The sequence below is a fragment of the Onychomys torridus genome, chromosome 14 (genome assembly GCF_903995425.1).
Source record: "Onychomys torridus chromosome 14, mOncTor1.1, whole genome shotgun sequence".
Taxonomy (NCBI): domain Eukaryota; kingdom Metazoa; phylum Chordata; class Mammalia; order Rodentia; family Cricetidae; genus Onychomys; species Onychomys torridus.
Genome location: NC_050456.1, coordinates 84,333,485 through 84,350,843, shown reverse-complemented (window position 1 = coordinate 84,350,843; position 17,359 = coordinate 84,333,485).

Below are 17,359 nucleotides of genomic sequence, written 5' to 3'. Positions count from 1 at the left end.
TACAATGCTCCAGTAATTTTTTTTTTAGTTTTTATCTTTTAGGAAAAGATAAAGGAAGTTTCTACAGAAAATATGTATTTTTATACTCTTTTTCAATGTATAGATTTATTGTATATGGAAAAATCTAGGCAAATGTTTTGCCTTATGTTGACAGAAGTTTCTGTCCCACAAGCCACCCCCAAGTAACCACTCAAAGAGTTAATATTAATTAAAAATGTCCGGTCAATATCTCAGGCTTGTTAATAGCTAACTCTTACATTTTAAATTAACCCATATTTCTTATCTATGCTTTGCCATGTGGCTTGGTACCTTTTCTCAGTATGTCATGCCCATCTTGCTTCTTTCTGCATCTGCTCAAGACTCCTTAGACTCTACCCTTCTCCTTCCCAGCATTTTGTTTGGATTTCTCACTAAACCTTATCCTGTTCAGCTATTTCAGTCAGATTCTTTATTTAACCAATCACAGTGACATATATTCACACAGTCTAATGGAATATTCTACAGCCTCTGTTTTAGTGTTAAAAGTGAACAAGTCTTAATTCATTGAAATATGTTGTAGATAAATAGATCACAATGGGTAAATAAAAAGGAGAGTGTGAGTCAGATGTTCTCACAAAACACTGATTTCTACCACTATTTAATAGTGAAACAAAAAGCATTTTCCATATATAACTCAAAGGAGGTGAATAATGATGTCAACTCATAACAAGGGAGTATTTGTTATGGAAACAGAATATGAGTTCATTATTGGACAAACTTTTTCCTTTTCTTGTGACAATACAGGATGTGTGTGTATGTGTGTGTGTGTGTGTGTGTGTGTGTTTAACTGATATATATTTATAATGAGAATAAAGGTTCTTTCTTTCTACTTATTTTTTTTTTCTGAGACAGGGTTTCTCTGTGTAGCTTGGCGCCTTTCCTGAAACTCACTTTGGAGGCCAGGCTGGCCTCAAACTCACAGAGAGCTGCCTGGCTCTGCCTCCCAAGTGCTGCGATTAAAGGCGTGTGCCACCACCGCCCGGCTACTTAAATTGTTAAGGAGCCATACCAAGGCATAGAATTTTCTATAGACTATCATTTATTTCAATCAAACCAGTAATTATTCTTCCATATAATGGTGTGGACTGTCAGGTACTGGGAAGTCCTTATCTCTGATGTTCCTGCTTAGTAGCATTACAAATATTCTTTCTTTTTCTTTATTAAGAGATTTTTCTACTCACACTACATACCACCCACAGAGTCCACCTCCTCCATCCTCCCATCTCCCAGCCCTCCCTCCCAAGCCACCCCACATCCCTCAAATCAAGGTCTCCCATGGGGAGTCAGCAGAGCCCAGCACACTGAGCCTAGGCAGGTCCAAGTCCCTTCCCACTGTACCAAGGCTGTGCAAGGTGCCACACCACAGGCACCAGATTCCTAAAAGCCTGCCCATGTACCAGGGACAGATCCCGATCCTCCTGCCTGGGTACTCCCCAAACACTTTGAGCCAAACAACCATCTTCTGTATCTAGAGGGCCTAGTCCAGTCCCGAGAGGGCTTCACAGCCACTAGTCTACAGTTCATGGGCTTCCACTAGTGTGGCCAGTCATCTCTGCACTTCTTCTCATCATGATCTCAATGTTCCCAACCTGCAGAATCCCTCCTGTCTCTCATCAAATGAATTCCCAGAGCTCAGCCTGGCACATGGCCATGGATCTCTTCATCTGCCTCCATCAGTCACTGGACAAAGGCTCTGTGATGATAGTTAGGGTATTTGCTAAACCGGTCACCAGAGTAGAACAGTCCAGGCACCCTCTGGACCACTGCATTACAAATATTCTTACCACATACATTTATCTTAAGATTTAAGAACGTACATTATACAAACTGCTATTATGTATGGAGAACTACTTTCTTTGAACATAAATATGATAAGTGGGTACATCTGTGGTAGGCAAATTATAGACCTTAATAACTTTGTTTGAAAAAAATGTTAAAATGAATTGTAATAAAGAACTATATTGAGATATATTATTCAAAGCTTTTATTAGTACAGAAAGCATATATATATATATATATTACTATTTTAGTTTTATATATAGTGTAATTGTTCCACATATACTTAATCTGTTTGAATAAAAAATTTCCTGTTGTGGATATCACTCTGTATGCTGTGAATGTGCTGCTCTGATTGGTTAATAAATAAAGTACTGATTGGCCAGTAGCCAGGCAGGAAGTATAGGTGGAACAAAGAGAGAGGAGAATTCTGGGAATAGGAAGGCTGAGTCAGGAGTCGCCAGCCAGCCAAAGATGAAGCAAGATGTGAAGGTAGAACTTGGAAAAGGTACCAAGCCACATGGCTAAACATAAATAAGAATTATGGGTTAGTTTAAATGTGAGAGCTAGTCAGTGGTAGGCCTGAGCTAATTTATGCAACATGCAAAAGAATAATCAGGCCATTAAAGGCAAGATCTGCACCCTTGGAGGGCTGGATCAGGGACACAATTAATGTTGAGTCTCATGTCCATGATGATATGTGGATAGGAGAAGCAGAGATTCGTATGGATGTCTGCCTTTGGAATACTAGGATTAAAGGTTTGTGTGCCACCATTTTCTGGCCTCTGGATCTAGTGGCAGTTCTGTTCTGTTACCCCAGATAAGTTTATTAGGGTGCACAATATTTTGGGGACTGCAATATCACCACACCTCTGTATATTTTGATGGTAGTAAAATGAAAGAATTAATATCATTATCTTAAAATGTTGTGTTTTTTATAAAAAATGAAGAAAAGGGTACAGAGATAGGAACCAACACAGATATATCCACTTTTGTGTGCCACACATTGCTGTCCCCATATTTGATTAGTTAGTTTGCAGAGGACTTTATATAAACTATCCTATTAACCTTCACAATAACTTGGTAAAATAGATCTGTTATATTATTATTTGTATCTAGCTATTAAGAAAATGGTCCCAGAAGAGTTTTATGTATGTCAGAGTTCAGTGTCCAACCAAGGTCCACTTGCCTGTGAACTTTTACCTACTGTAGTTACCACAAAAATCTAATCAATACAGAGAATAGGTAACCACTTCCAAAGTCTGATTTCTATAAGAGTTTAATGATGACCTCTCTAAGGGAAACTACCTTCTCAAGGGGGAGGCTCTGAGCTTTCTAGAGACTGATAGGCACCAAGAAAATGTGGTTGGCTTTTTACTTTCATGAGGGATGAATTATCTGTCAACTTGACGTGTTCTACTTAAGATGCAGAAGAGCAATTTCTCTGCTGAACTGAGCATGTATGGAGGTTCCTGGGAGAGAGAAATAAAAGGTAAACAGCTTGTTTGGAAAGAATATTTAAGCTTTAGAAATAAATGGAATCCATACATTTAACTGGAGAAATGCAAATTTTGGCACATAATTTTCTTGCCTCAGGTTGTAAATAAATAAGCCAAATTCTTCCTATATCCCAGAATCTGCCTTATTAATGATGAAGTCACACAGGACTTTATTTCATCTCCTTAATTAGTACTGACAGTGCTTATGAAGAGCCTCATGCAACAATGGACACTGAAACTGGATTCCCATGTAGTTCACTGAATCTTTTGTTGTTGTTGTTTTTTGGTTTTTGGTTTTTGGAGACAAGGTTTCTCTGTGTAGTTTTTGGTGTCTGTCCTGGATCTCACTCTGTAGACCAGGCTGGCCTCAAACTCACAGAGATCTGTCTGGCTTTGCCTCCTGAGTGCTGGGATTAAAGGTGTGTGCCACCACCACCCGAGTCACTGAATCATTTTGATGAAACTCCAGCCACAGCACTGCCATGCTTCATCTTTGAAAAAAGAGCTGAGCACTCTCATGTTGTCTGACCACACAAACATCATATTAAGATCATGACTATTATTTCTCCCATACCTTAATCTGACTTTATAATTAAATTTCCTAATACTTTATTTTTCCACTGACTGAGTGGACCCACATATGAAGTCTTCTTTTCATATTAAATGGTTAAAGACCCAGCAAGATCATCTGGATTACCCATAAATAAACTGAACTGAGTTAGAATCCAGTTTTCCAATACTTATACCAGAATATTTGACCAAATGTACCTCATTGTATGAAAAATAATTCCCTTATAAATTTTGTGCAATTTTAACTTTTTTAATTTATTTTTTATTAAGAGATTTTCTATTCATTTTACAACGTATCAGCCACAGATTCCCCTGTCCTCCCTCCTCCCACCCTCCCAGCATCCCCCCATCCCCCCCTATTCCCACCTCCTCCAAGGCAAGATCTCCCCTGGGGAGTCAGCAGAGCCTGGTACATTCAGTTGAGGCAGGTCCAGCCTCCTCCTCCCTGCACCAAAGCTGAGCAAAGTGTCTCAGCATAGGCACTAGGTTCCAAAAAGCTGGCTCATGTACCAAGGACAGGTCCCTGGGGGCCTCCTAAACAGTTCAAGCTAAACAACTGTCTTACTTATCCAGAGGGCCTAGTCCAATTCCATGGGGGCTCCTCATTCCTCAGCTATTCTTTCACAGTTTGTGTGTTTCCACTAGTTTGGCTAGTTGTCTCTGTACTTCTACCAGTCGTGGTCTCTATATCTCTTGCTCATAGAATCCCTCCTCTCTCTTGTTGATTGGACTCCTGGAGCTCCACCTGGGGCCTGGCCACGGATTTCTACATCTGCTGCCATCAGTCACTGGATTAGAGTTCTATCATGACAGGGTATTCTGCCATCCAATCACCAGAGTAGGTCAGTTCAGGCACCCTCTCAACCATTGCCAGTAGTCTATAGTGGATTCATCTTTGTGGATTTCTGGGGACCTTTCTAGCACTCTGCTTCTTCCTATTCCCATGGAGTCTTCATTTATCATGGTATCTCTTCCCTTGTTCTCCCACTCTGTTCCTGATCCAGTAAGGACCTCCCACTCCCCTAAGATCTCTTTCCCCCAACCCTTGACCTCCATTACCCCCCCCCCCCCCCCACACACACACTCCCAGTTTGCTCATGTAGATCTCATCCATTTCTATGTCTTTGGGCAATCCCTGTGTCTTTCCTAAGGTAGTCTCTCTGAAGTTGTGAGTTGCAGTCTTGTTATCCTTTGCTTTACATCCAATATCCACATATGAGTGAGTACAAACCATGTTTGTCTTTCTGAGTCTGGGTTACCTCACTCAGGATGATATTTTCTAGTTCCATCCATTTGCCTGATGGCTCAGAGATTAAGAGCACTGGCTGCTCTTCCAGAGGTCCTGAGTTCAATTCCCAGCAACAACATGGTGGCTTGCAATTTTAACTTTTTACAGTAAAACTACAGTAATTTCAATTTTCATTGTATACTATATTCTTGATATAGGAGTTATCCTTTATAAAATATTTTGCATATAGCATTGTTATAAATGTTGTATCCCTGTATCTTAATGGTAGGTGAAAAATATTTTTAACTACTAAGTGGTGAGATTAGCTAGAGACTAGTGAATGAGTTAACTTTTTCTTTCTTTTTTTTTTTCCATAAGGGGTGAGGTAGATGTGAATACTCCTAGCCAAAACACAGGGTATAGACTCTATGATATAACTTACTTATCTTTTTTAACAAAGCATATTAAATATACAAGATGTATTATTAATCCAAAGGCTCATCTGTAAAAACATCACTTAAGAAATATTAATATTTGGTACAAGTGGTTCTAAAGTCAATTTAGAAAAAAAATACATAATGTTATAGAACTAGTAAATGTTCCACTATTTCCTCTGAATATAGAATGGCAGTATACTCCCTGAGCATATGTCTTTTACACCTTTACCACATATGTATGCTGTGATAATTGATAATATATAATAATTTTGAGTGCTTAGAAAGATTCATGAAGGGCTATCTACTACATGAACCCATGTTTGCCTGACATTCTTGCTAAACATTATGCTCTTGTTGTCATTTTTAGTTATGAGTTGCTGTCTTTGGTACTTTTTCAGTTGCACCCTTACGTTGTTAAGGCCTGTGACAAGTATGAACATAAGATACAACAACAAAGGAAAAAATACATAAGTAACAGATCTTCTTATAGCAGTCTTTCATGTATTTTAAGACACCTGTTTTATCATTTTTAATGCAGGTAACATTTCTTAAATAAAGATGAAAAACTGACAAAATTAAATAAGTGGAGCTACAAACAATGTCATCTATTATAAACTGAGTACCAGACTGTAAAATATCATGAGAATCTAGGATAAGGGAACAAGGCAAAGCTTTCTACTCGTTTCCTTACCAGAGAAAGAACTCCAAATATCCTCAGCACCCCCAGCCTGCTCAGCCAGTATCACTGCCTGTTCATGTTCATGCTTACCAAACATTCTTCTAAGGGTCATCACTCAGTCCTGCTGGAGTTCTGACATAAAGGAGTGCCATCCTTTCCCTTGAAATGTTGCAGTCCACAAATTTTCCTCACAAGTCCCCCTCAGAAGCTCTCTTGTAAAGTACCCCACCTTAAAGACAAGTGACTCTGTGCTTGTGGTTTTCTGAATTATTCATGCCTTTAGTCTGAGAAACTAACTCCCAAGGCATGTTATTCCATTTGACATAAATTTCTCATTTTCTGTATCTATTATATTCTGTATCTAGAATATAAGCAATCATAAGTAATTTTAATAGCTCCTTTGTTTCTCCTATGGTGTTTCTTCAGGTCTCCACTGCTATTCCATATAAAAATGTCTGCTATATTATCTTTCAAGTAGAAAGATTAACTTCAAAATCCAAGGTGGACCAGTGAAAATCCTGATCCTTAACTAAATTTCAGATTCTTCCAAGGCACCTCCAAGATTAAATACACTACAAAGGAATGATTTGCATGTTTGTGTCACTTAATGATTTTACAAATAATTTTTATTTACATTAGTTCTTTTGAGGTTCCTGAGAATGAAAAGTTAAAAATATTCCCATATTTAAAGTTATAGACAATTGTTCCTAATTTGCTTTCCTCTTCATTAGTAGCATCCATTATAGAACACAGAAAGAAAACTCTTTGAGAGTGCCAAATAAAGGAGTAACATATCCCAAAACTCTGAGAGACATTAAGCCTTACAGAAATAGCCTTCTCTCTAGGGAAATGTTCATCATTTAATGTGATATAACTGGATACTAATATTTTTATGATTTTTATGAAGTATTGCAAGTGAGGTCAATCAACCCAGATATTTATAATGCTATCTAGAAAAGTTTATAACTCAAAAAGCATATGAAATAAAAAGGAGGTTAAGTTTTTCATAAGCCATTCTTGAGGCTGGCAGTGCTGTGTACAACTACAATCCTAGCCACATTTCATTGAAAGGAGTGATGTATGAGATGGTCCATAGTAAATGCTACATCTCTCTATTGTGGACACAGACTGGCACCTGAGAAGACTCTCACGTACGTGAGACATTCTTGATGTCTGATGACACTCTTAACCTTTTGGTTGGTAGAATCTAGTGGTCTACTAATAGATTCTGAAAGGATTTACCTGTTAGTCATAAGAATGGTTGGTCACACACAGAGGTAAGCAATGAGCAGCTATTAATGGGCTAAAATTAGCCCAAGATGAATTGTTATTAATCTCTAGACCTGCATCATTTCAACCTCCTGAGAATCTTTGAAGTTGTAATCAGTTCAGCAGCCTTGCAGAAGGTTTTTGGAAGTTGCGTTTCTTTGTAGGAATTTTTGTTCAAAAAAATCCCTCCATCTACAGATCATCAGTTGTTGTATTCATTCATCTTCCAAGACCTGGATTCTTCTGCTTGGCTTCACTGTCAGAATGTCAGAACAATCATCTTTTGTCAATCATGCCTTATGTTATGGACTCTGTTGATAGATTAGACTGGTCAGTTTAGATTCTGAATACTGAAAAGGAGATCTACACAGTGGTGATGGTTAATATTGAGGGTCAAGTTGATAAGATCTAGAATCTTCCTAGAGACAGAGCTTCAGGCACACCTATGAGGCATTATCTAAATTAGTTTAGCTTTGAGCATCCCTGCAGATGATTATCTAGATTAGGTTAATTAAGGTAGTAAGACCCACCTTAACTGTAGGCAGCACCATTCCATGGGGTTGGGGTCCTGGGGTCCTATTTTTGCTCTCTCTGTCTCTCTCTGTCTCTCTCTGTCTCTCTCTGTCTCTCTCTGTCTCTCTCTGTCTGTGAATAACAACAACAACAATAATAATAATAAGTAAAAAAGAGGCTATCATTTTGGGAGTGGGGGCTCATAGGAGGGTGTTGAGGCAGAGTACCTGGGAGGGGCTGGGGGAAGGGAAAGGGGAAAGTGATATAATTCTATTTTAATTAAAAATATATTTAGAATAAAAGGAGACTGCAAGCTGAGCACTAGCACTAGCATCTATAGCTCTCTGCCTTCTAACTATGGAATCAATGTGAACACCTGTCTGCTCAAGCTCCTGCCACCATGCCTTCCTCACCATGATGGACCATACTCTGTAACTATGAGTCAAAATAAGCCCTTCCTTACATTGCTTTTGTCAGAATATTTTTATCCCAGCAACAGGAAAGTAACTGCTGGGCTTCTCTGAAGGCACAATATCTAAAGGGTATTCAAACATTCAACATAGAAGCTTACCTCTTATAAGATCTTCAATGCTTCAGTGTGCTTGTTACAAACTCTTTACTGCTTTATATGGATAGAACAACTCCCTAGTTATTTGAGCTTTGGCACATGACATATTTAAGTGGAAGTTTCTTCAAGAAGGTTGAGACACTTCCACCTGTCACCCACACGGTACCATGAAGTTCAATTTGACAAAGAAATATATGCTTACATCAAGTTTCTAAGATGGCTCTGACTTCCAATTCCACCTCACCAAGGCGCTGTAGATAACCAGTCAAGCTTCCATCCTAGTCCTCCCTGTATTATTCCTCCTTTGGTTTCTGTTTTCCAAATTGCATTTCCTCTGGCAATTGATCACTTCCCTGTTTGGGCCTTCTCAACCTCTGCTTGTGGAGTTCCACAGAATATATTCAAAGAATATTTAGCAATGGATCTCTATGAGATCTTTTCATCCCCTAAAGCAGGCACTCTGCTTATTATTACCCTGGAAATGATAATAAGCCTCTTTTATCAGTCTGACTACACTGCTCACCAACATGCACCTATGATTTTTCCTCCCATCATGTGGGAAGACAGAAGGATCAGGATAATGTCCAGCAGGAAAAGACATTCTGAAATGATAGGTGATATGAAGGAAGATCTCAGGGAGGTAAGGTTTGTATTTAAAATATTTGATAACCAATAATAAGTGGTAGTAATGAATCATCTTCAAAATGACCATGAGAATAGACTCCAAAGAACACTGAAATTTACCAAACATCCTGCATAAGCCACAGCTTTCTCAACATAACATCACTGACTTGCTAACCACTTGAGAGGCCAGAATCACAACAAGGATGGTGGATAGATAAAGTATTGGACATCAACCCTCCTACAGTGTTGGAATTATCTCTCTATCACATATTATAGGCTCATCCAGAAAAAGTTACCCCAGTCATCTTTCTGCCTATGAAGCAATGAATAACTTTATCTATGAAAAGGTGTGATTGGTTGGTCAGTCCCTATTTATTCATTCAGTCTACAAGAGTTAACTCCAAGGGTGAGCTAAGCACTAAATTTATTTTAAAAGTTAAATGAATAAATGAAATGAATGGATATATGAATAAGCAAATGACTAAAGCTATTTTGATCACTAATTCCCTTTTGTATTAGTCACTGTTTCATTAATAACCTTGATCAAAAGCAGCTTCTTGAAGGAAGGATTTATTTTGGCTTAAGATTCTAGAGGGATCAAGTCCATGAATCCATGGCATGGCGGCAGAGGTAAGAAGCTGGCTGACCACATTTTCATTCTATCACAGGAACTAGAGGGAGAGAATAAAACAAGTGGAGTAAGGCTATAAGCCCTGAAAACTCCCCTTCAGTAATGTACTTTCACCAGGAAAGCTCTACCTCATAAAGGCGACATCACCATCCCAAGTAGTGCAACCAACAGGAAACAAGTGTTCAAATACATAAGCCTGTGGTATTATGCAGGCTAATAAACTTATCTGGGGTCAGAGAACAGGATGGCCACAATATTAAACATGAGGATAGGCAGTGGTAGCACACGCCTTTAATCCTAGCATTTCAGAGACAGAAATACCTCTGGATCTCTGAGTTCAAGGCCACATTAGAAACAGCCAGGCAAGGTGACACACACCTTTAATCCCAGAAATCCAGCCTTTAATCCCAGGGAGTGAGGCAGAAAGTAGAAAGATATATAAGGAATAAAGACCAGAAACTAGAAGCATTTGGCTGGTTTAGCATTTGGCTGGTTAAGCATTTGGATGGTTAAGCATTTGGATGGTTAAGCTTTTAGGCTTTGGAGCATCACAGTTCAGCTGAGATTCATTCTGGATGAGGACTCAGAGGCATCCAGTCTGAGGAACTGGTGAGGTGAGGTAGCTGTGGCTTGTTCTGCTTCTCTGATCTTCCAGCATTCACCCCAATAACTGGCCTCAGGTTTGTTTTTATTAATAAGTACCTTTAAGATTCCTGCTACATAAGCCTATGGGGGAACTTTTCCCATGTGAATTACAACACCCTTGCAGCACAAATATGAGCTATTCTAAAAATAAAATACTCTACACAGAGTACAAAGGGGAAGGAGACTTCCCCAGGTTGAGGAGATTAAAATGACAGAGAAATGATGTTTGTATCTAAGACATTGCTGAGAAGATGAGATCACAGGCTCGGAAGCTAACACTTCTGGGAGGAGAAGGAAGGAACAAAGACAAAATGCTACTATTTCATAATGTTGACAACATGTACATCTACTTGCTTATGCCACAGATAGTTGCATCTTTTGAAACTGATAGTGATTAGAAACATGTCAGTATGTTCTATCTTATCTCTGTCCTGGAAAGGTTTTTGTTGCAATCATTCCCATCTCCTGGAATGTTGTTTGTTTGAGGTTTAGAGACAGTGTTACTATAATATAGCTCCAGGAACTGCTGTGTAGATCAGGCTGGCCTCACAGTCAGAGAGATCCATCAGCCTCTGCCTCCCATGTGCTTGGTTTTAAAGTGTGTGCCACCATGACTAGCTCCTCTCTCTGGTTTTAAAAACTGATTTTGCTGCATTTTGTGCTGCTTCTCAAGGTCTTCTGTTACAGACTGCTTGCTTAGTTCAGTGAACTTGTCATATTTGGCCTGTATCTGTGGCTACAACATGTTAATTTAAAATACAGTTAAGTCACAATTCTACGGTGATCCATTTCCTTATTTTCAGGCTAAAAATGGAAGTATTTTACCACATTTATGGAAGCAATTGTCTTGCTCAGACATTCTGAAACTTCCCTTGGAACATGAGCCTCTCAGTTCAGGAATTATGGCGTTATGTTTGAATCAAAAAATGGCAAAGATTTGTGTATTAAAATTTTGTTTGCCAGGCTTTTTGGAGTTAACAGGTATTGTAGAATATTGTTTTAAGGTGTGTTACATTTGTTTATGCTATAGAATATTTGTTTTGATGATGCAGAGCTGTGTTGCATTCTTTTGTGTTTCATTTGTTTGTCTCTGTGAAACTGTGTTACTGTGCCTATCTAAAACACCTGATGGTCTAATAAAGAGCTGAACAGCCAATAGCTGTGAAGTACCACGATGTTTAGCTTTATCATGGGCAGAGAAACAGTGGGATCTGCTGACCATTGTCAGTGACATCTGACTTTGAGACAATCTTTCCTTTGCTCTAAACTATTTTTTCTCAAATAATTGTCACAGAAAGAAATTTTCCTCTAAAACATGGCTGGATTCATACTTGGGTAACATGTAATAAAGGCCAAAGAAGCTTTCTAAGTAAATGACTGAACAGATGTGTTTCAGGTGAGGTGGGGTTTATCTCTGGGCATATACCCAAAAGGAGTATTAACAAGACACAGGGAAAGTCATGTAGGCAATGGAGAATCAGAAAACTCTATTTGAAATAAAGAGACTTTTTGGATGGGAAGCCTAATGAGGAAATGATTAAACATTTGAGAAAAATAATTATCTCCAAATGTTTGGAGGAAGCATACTTAACAGCAGTTTCTTTTTACCAACTTCAAAACCCACAAAAATTGGGAAGTCCTTATGAAAGTAGGGGAGTTATCTTCTTATATCATTTTTGTAATGGAATGGATTATACATTTGTTGATACATATTAAATAATGAATTCCTGAATGAATGGGGGGGAAGGCAGATTTAGGCTAAAGTACCAGCAGATTTATATCAAAGGAGAAATGTTCAAAATCTGGTGTTTTTAGATAATGAGTTCTGTAATATATAAGTTGGTTTTGTTATTGGTGGTGGTTGGTTTTTTGTTTGTTTGTTTTGATTTTGTGAGATAGGGTTTCTCTGTATAGTCCTGGCTGTCCTGGAACTCACTCTGTAGACCAGGATGGCTTCAAACTTGGAGATCCACCTGCATCTGCTTCTCAAGTGCTGGAATTAAAGGCATGCACCACTGATGCCTGACTTGTAACATGTAAATTATTGAAATAAAATCTAGGGAACTATCAGATGTACTTTTTAAATTTATTTATGTGCATTGGTGGTTTTCCTGCATGTTTCTGTGTGAGGGTGTCAGATCTTGGAGTTACAGACAGTTGTGAGATGCTATGTGGGTGCTGGGAATTGAACCTGAGTCCTCTAGAAGAACAGTTAGTACTCATAACTGCTGAGCCATCTCTCCAGCCCCCAGATGTATTTCTTAATCATAAGATATTCTAATTATAAAATGGACTTGTGAGAAATTTCTATTTTATGGGCCTTTTTGTTCTGAAAAAAAAATATATATCCAACATGAATGTTACAATTCACCAGGGAAATTATCTAACCATCTTGGTAATGGTGATATTGATATAGGGCCACTAGAAAAGGAACACAGATTGGCTATGTCAGTCTGTCATTACTGTCAAAGGAAAGTCACAATGATCACAGGACTCACAGCAGGCATTCTATTACTCATTAAATAAAATGCCTTTAACAATGTTTTCTTTGTTTTGAACAAGACTTTTGCTAAAATAAACAAAAACATAAAAAACCCTGATATTTTAGATTTTTCTGAAAAAAATAAAGTTGAAGGATTAACTGGAAATAATTCCACAGAGATATAATTTAGATAGATAACACTTTCACAGATATGCCTTGATACTCTACAGATTTATGGGTTGGCGTGTTTTCAGGAGACTCTGCTAAATCTTTGGTGCTCCAAGATTTTTTCCCAATCATCTAATACCATTTATTATTGACAAGAAGCAGCCTTGTCAAAGTTTCAGCCTCACCAACTAGTTTGAACTGGGTTTCTTTCAAGGCCTTTTCTAGCTTGAAGTACAGAGTGGTAGAATTATTCTTCTTCAGTACTGTTTACCCAAGATTGGAGTCATTCTAAGACTCCTTCAAACACTGGAGTGCTGTGGAAATATAATCTCTTTTATTAATGTAAAAGCCCTGCCCATAAACTTAGACTAGCTCTGTTGAGTCAGGACTTACTGATATATTCCTGAGTTTATAAAGAGCTTAAATGTTGTGTTCCAAGTGCCCTTTGATCCCAGGGAAATCAAAGAGTGAGCTAATGCAGCTCTCATAATATTTAATAAGCAACCTTGCATAGGATTTTAGAAACTTCCCATTTGAAGGTGTGTCCTATTCCTAAATAATATGGAAGATATCAATAAACAAATAGGGATAAGAAGGAAGTAAGGCTTATAAATTGAGCTTATGCTGCATTCCCAGGACATAGAAAAATGGAATTTAAGAAGTCCAGAGGGAAAGAAAAACATCAAATTTGCTTTTTATACTCACTGCAACAATTGAAAGTAATTGTCAAATGAGCTTTTAATCTACCTAAATGCAAATAAAAAAGAACAACTTATCTGTAGCCTGAGCATATCTACTGTTATGCCACGAAACCACAGGGCAGGAACAGAATTGAGCTGAAATAATGATAACAGATCTCAACAAATTTCATGGTTAGTGTGTTTTATAAAGCCTTGGAGAAAGAACATTGACTCAGGGCCTCTCTGCATGTAAATTATACCACTACTGAATAATTCCTTTTTCTGTCATATCTGCAACTATTTATTCAATCTTAGCTTCTCTACCAAATTGAAAATATCTTAAAAATGGGTTTTTTTTGGTCATGTCTCAAACCACTTGTTGTGCTTCAAACATGATAGGTCTAAGAAACCATTTGCTCCTGAAAAATAACTTAAAATGTTGTTCTAATGATAGTACAGGAGGAGAAATGGGGGAAGAAAAAACAAAAGCTGGGGAACACAGCACTCTGTAGACAGATATAGTCGAGATGGTCAGTAGTTCAGGAGTATCAGCTACCTTACAAGGCTAACCTGTACTGCATGAAACTCTCCCATGCACATGCATATCCACATGTAATACCTTACTACACTTGATATTTCAGTTTCTTTGGATCACTAATCACACATATGGTACCTAACTTGGCACAGATTATGTTCCAGAAATCATAACTAAAGTGTTTGTCCTCTTAGTTTCCTTTCCTGCCTCTGTGGTAAAATACTCCAACAAAAGCAACTTAAGGAGAAAGAGTATATTTTAACCCACAGCTCCAAATACATGGCCAAGAAATCAAGACATCAAGAAGCTAGAACAACAGACGTCACAACCACAACCAGGAAACAAAAAAGGGAGGGATGCAAGCTCAACTCCCTTTCTCCATTTTGTATTTCAGGATCCCTGCCAGGGAATGGCACCACTTACATTGGGTAGGTCTTCTCACCTAAATTAACAGAACCAAGATAATAACTCACAGGTATGTTCAGAGGCTCATTTCTCAGGTGATTCTAGATTCTGTCAAACTGACAACACTAACCACCACAGTTAGTAAATGTAAAGTGCATGTTAAGTCACTATCAAATCCTACACAATCCTGAAAAGAATTTCTTAAAGCCCTTTCTAAATCATACTCCCCTTCTCTTCCCTCCTCTCCCCCTCTCTCCCCCCACACCTCTCTCCATACCCCTTCCTCACCACTCACCACTGTTCTTTCCTTACCATGAGCTGTATACCTTCAAGTGAGAAAAATAACTAACAGATATGATTTCTCCACTTTAAACTTTTCATATGCTAAAGAGTATGTTTAATACTGCTTTTACACATCAAAGTAACATGTTAACAATTCCCATCCATGAACTTATTGTTAGGCTTATATTAAATCATGAACTGTCTTCAAAGCCATGTTTGTCTGCTTATTGGTGGCCTTTGGGAGATCCTGCTCCAAGACCACCTTCAGGGTATGAAAAAAAAAAATCCAGGAATGCTGTGAAAGCTACACTTTTTCATCTGAGGGGTAAATAAGGAAGCACATATTTTCTGATGGTAACTTTCTCTTTGACTTCATCTTGAAAACCTCTTCCTGAAAATCTTTCTCCACACAGCTACATTCTTTATATACAGCTAGATATCTCTCTTTATATACATACATCTCTCTCCTGTAGTCACTCAGCTTTACACACAGTTACATCTCCTTTCACAGAGTTACACCTCTCTCCCCAGCTACATCTACCTTTCACATAGCCACACATCTGTATATACAGTTACATCTCTTTTTTACATAGCTCCACATCTCTCTCTACACACACCTCTTTTCTACATATCTCTTCTTACACACATCTTTACACAGCTACTGCTCGATCTCTCAACATAGCTCTCTCTTCTACATAGCACTCATCTTTTAGACAGCTATCTCTGCACACACACACAGCTCTTCATAGAACACCTCTCTCTGCATAGCTCTTTCTATGCACACCTCCTTCAACAACCAAACTCTGGACAATTATGAGTTATATATACAGGGTCCAACCCATTCTAATAATGGGTGGACACATGATAAGTCACACAGCTTCTCTCAGGCTAGGGAGGTCTTGCTGACTGGTCATGGTGATTAAAGCAGGCAGATAACTCTGAGTGGTTAGAGTTCCCAGACAGAGTGACATTTGAAATTTCGGAGTTAAACAACAGTTGACGAACCTTGAAGTTAGAAGTACATTCAGAAATCCAATTGCTGCATGGAGTTCACGTCTTAGTGTTATCAGCCTGACTTTGGTTCAACAAACAGACATCTGTGTTGTAGCCCACTAGGTTTCCTAGTGGCTGTACCCGGCAGGACTGCATAAGAGGTTGATTGGACCATAGACCTGGGTACCAGGTGTTTATAAGGGTCTATACTTGACTGTAATTAGCAAGGGGGATGTCTTTTGCTCCACTCCTTGGCATTGTTATAAATAGACCTTTGGAATACAGTTCTGGCCCGTTTGGATAAGGATCCAGGCCCACTTGAGTCTATCCTGTGTTTTCTCTCTGTTTCTCTCCCCTCTATTTCTAACTAAGCCTCTTATCCCTCATTCCTCAAGAGTCCCTGGGCTCAATAAGTGTGGGGGCTGGTCCCCTAAGGGAACCTGCACTTGTCCTTTTCATCTTCAAGGGCAACTAGTCTATTTGAAATGGCAAACTTTGTAGCTGAGAATATTGTCGTTTTTCTATGTTAGTATGAGTAATGAAAATACCCTAGTAATATTTCTATTCATCAAAAGTATACAGCTTAAGCAGAAATTATCTTCCTGACCATCCACAGCTATATGTGTCCCTAGTAGGTGGAATATATGCATGAAATAAACACACAAGCAGTGGGGGCAATACCCATAGCAGTTTTTAGGGAAGAAATGTAGTGGCACATGAGAAAAATTACAAACAGAAGCCAACAGTGTTCAGAGTCTGTGGTCCTGTAAGCCTTACTTAATGAGATTCCTCCATCAGAGTTATTCACCTGGTGGATCAATACCTGAATTATTAATTGCCATTTGTTGTATACTCCCACAGCCTCTGCCATCTGCTATTTTACTTAGTAATTTTGTGTTATGCAGTCAGACAAATGAGTAATTGGGTAACAAACTCATGATCTCCTTTGAGGACTGTCCCCCTGAGAAGGACAGTTCTTTCAGGTCATAGCATCAGCCAGAATTTCAGTGCTCTTAGTTGTTTCCCTAGCAAGTGTTGTACATTGTGTTTGCTTTAAATGTTTTCTATTAGGGGTTTTGTTGATTCTTCCCCCTTACAAAGATACCTGATGTCCTTTATTCTACTAGCAGTTACTATTGTGATTATTAGAAAGTGCTTGCTAGCCTTTTAAGGTAACATCCTTTCCAGGTGAATTTAACCAGCTTTTTTAGTTTGCTTAGGACTTTGGTGGTTTTCCCACTGAAAATCCCATGTTTTAAAAAATCCATCTGTCTTAATTACAATTTCTATTGCTATCATAAAAACTCATGACTAAAAGCAACTTGGGAAGGAAAGG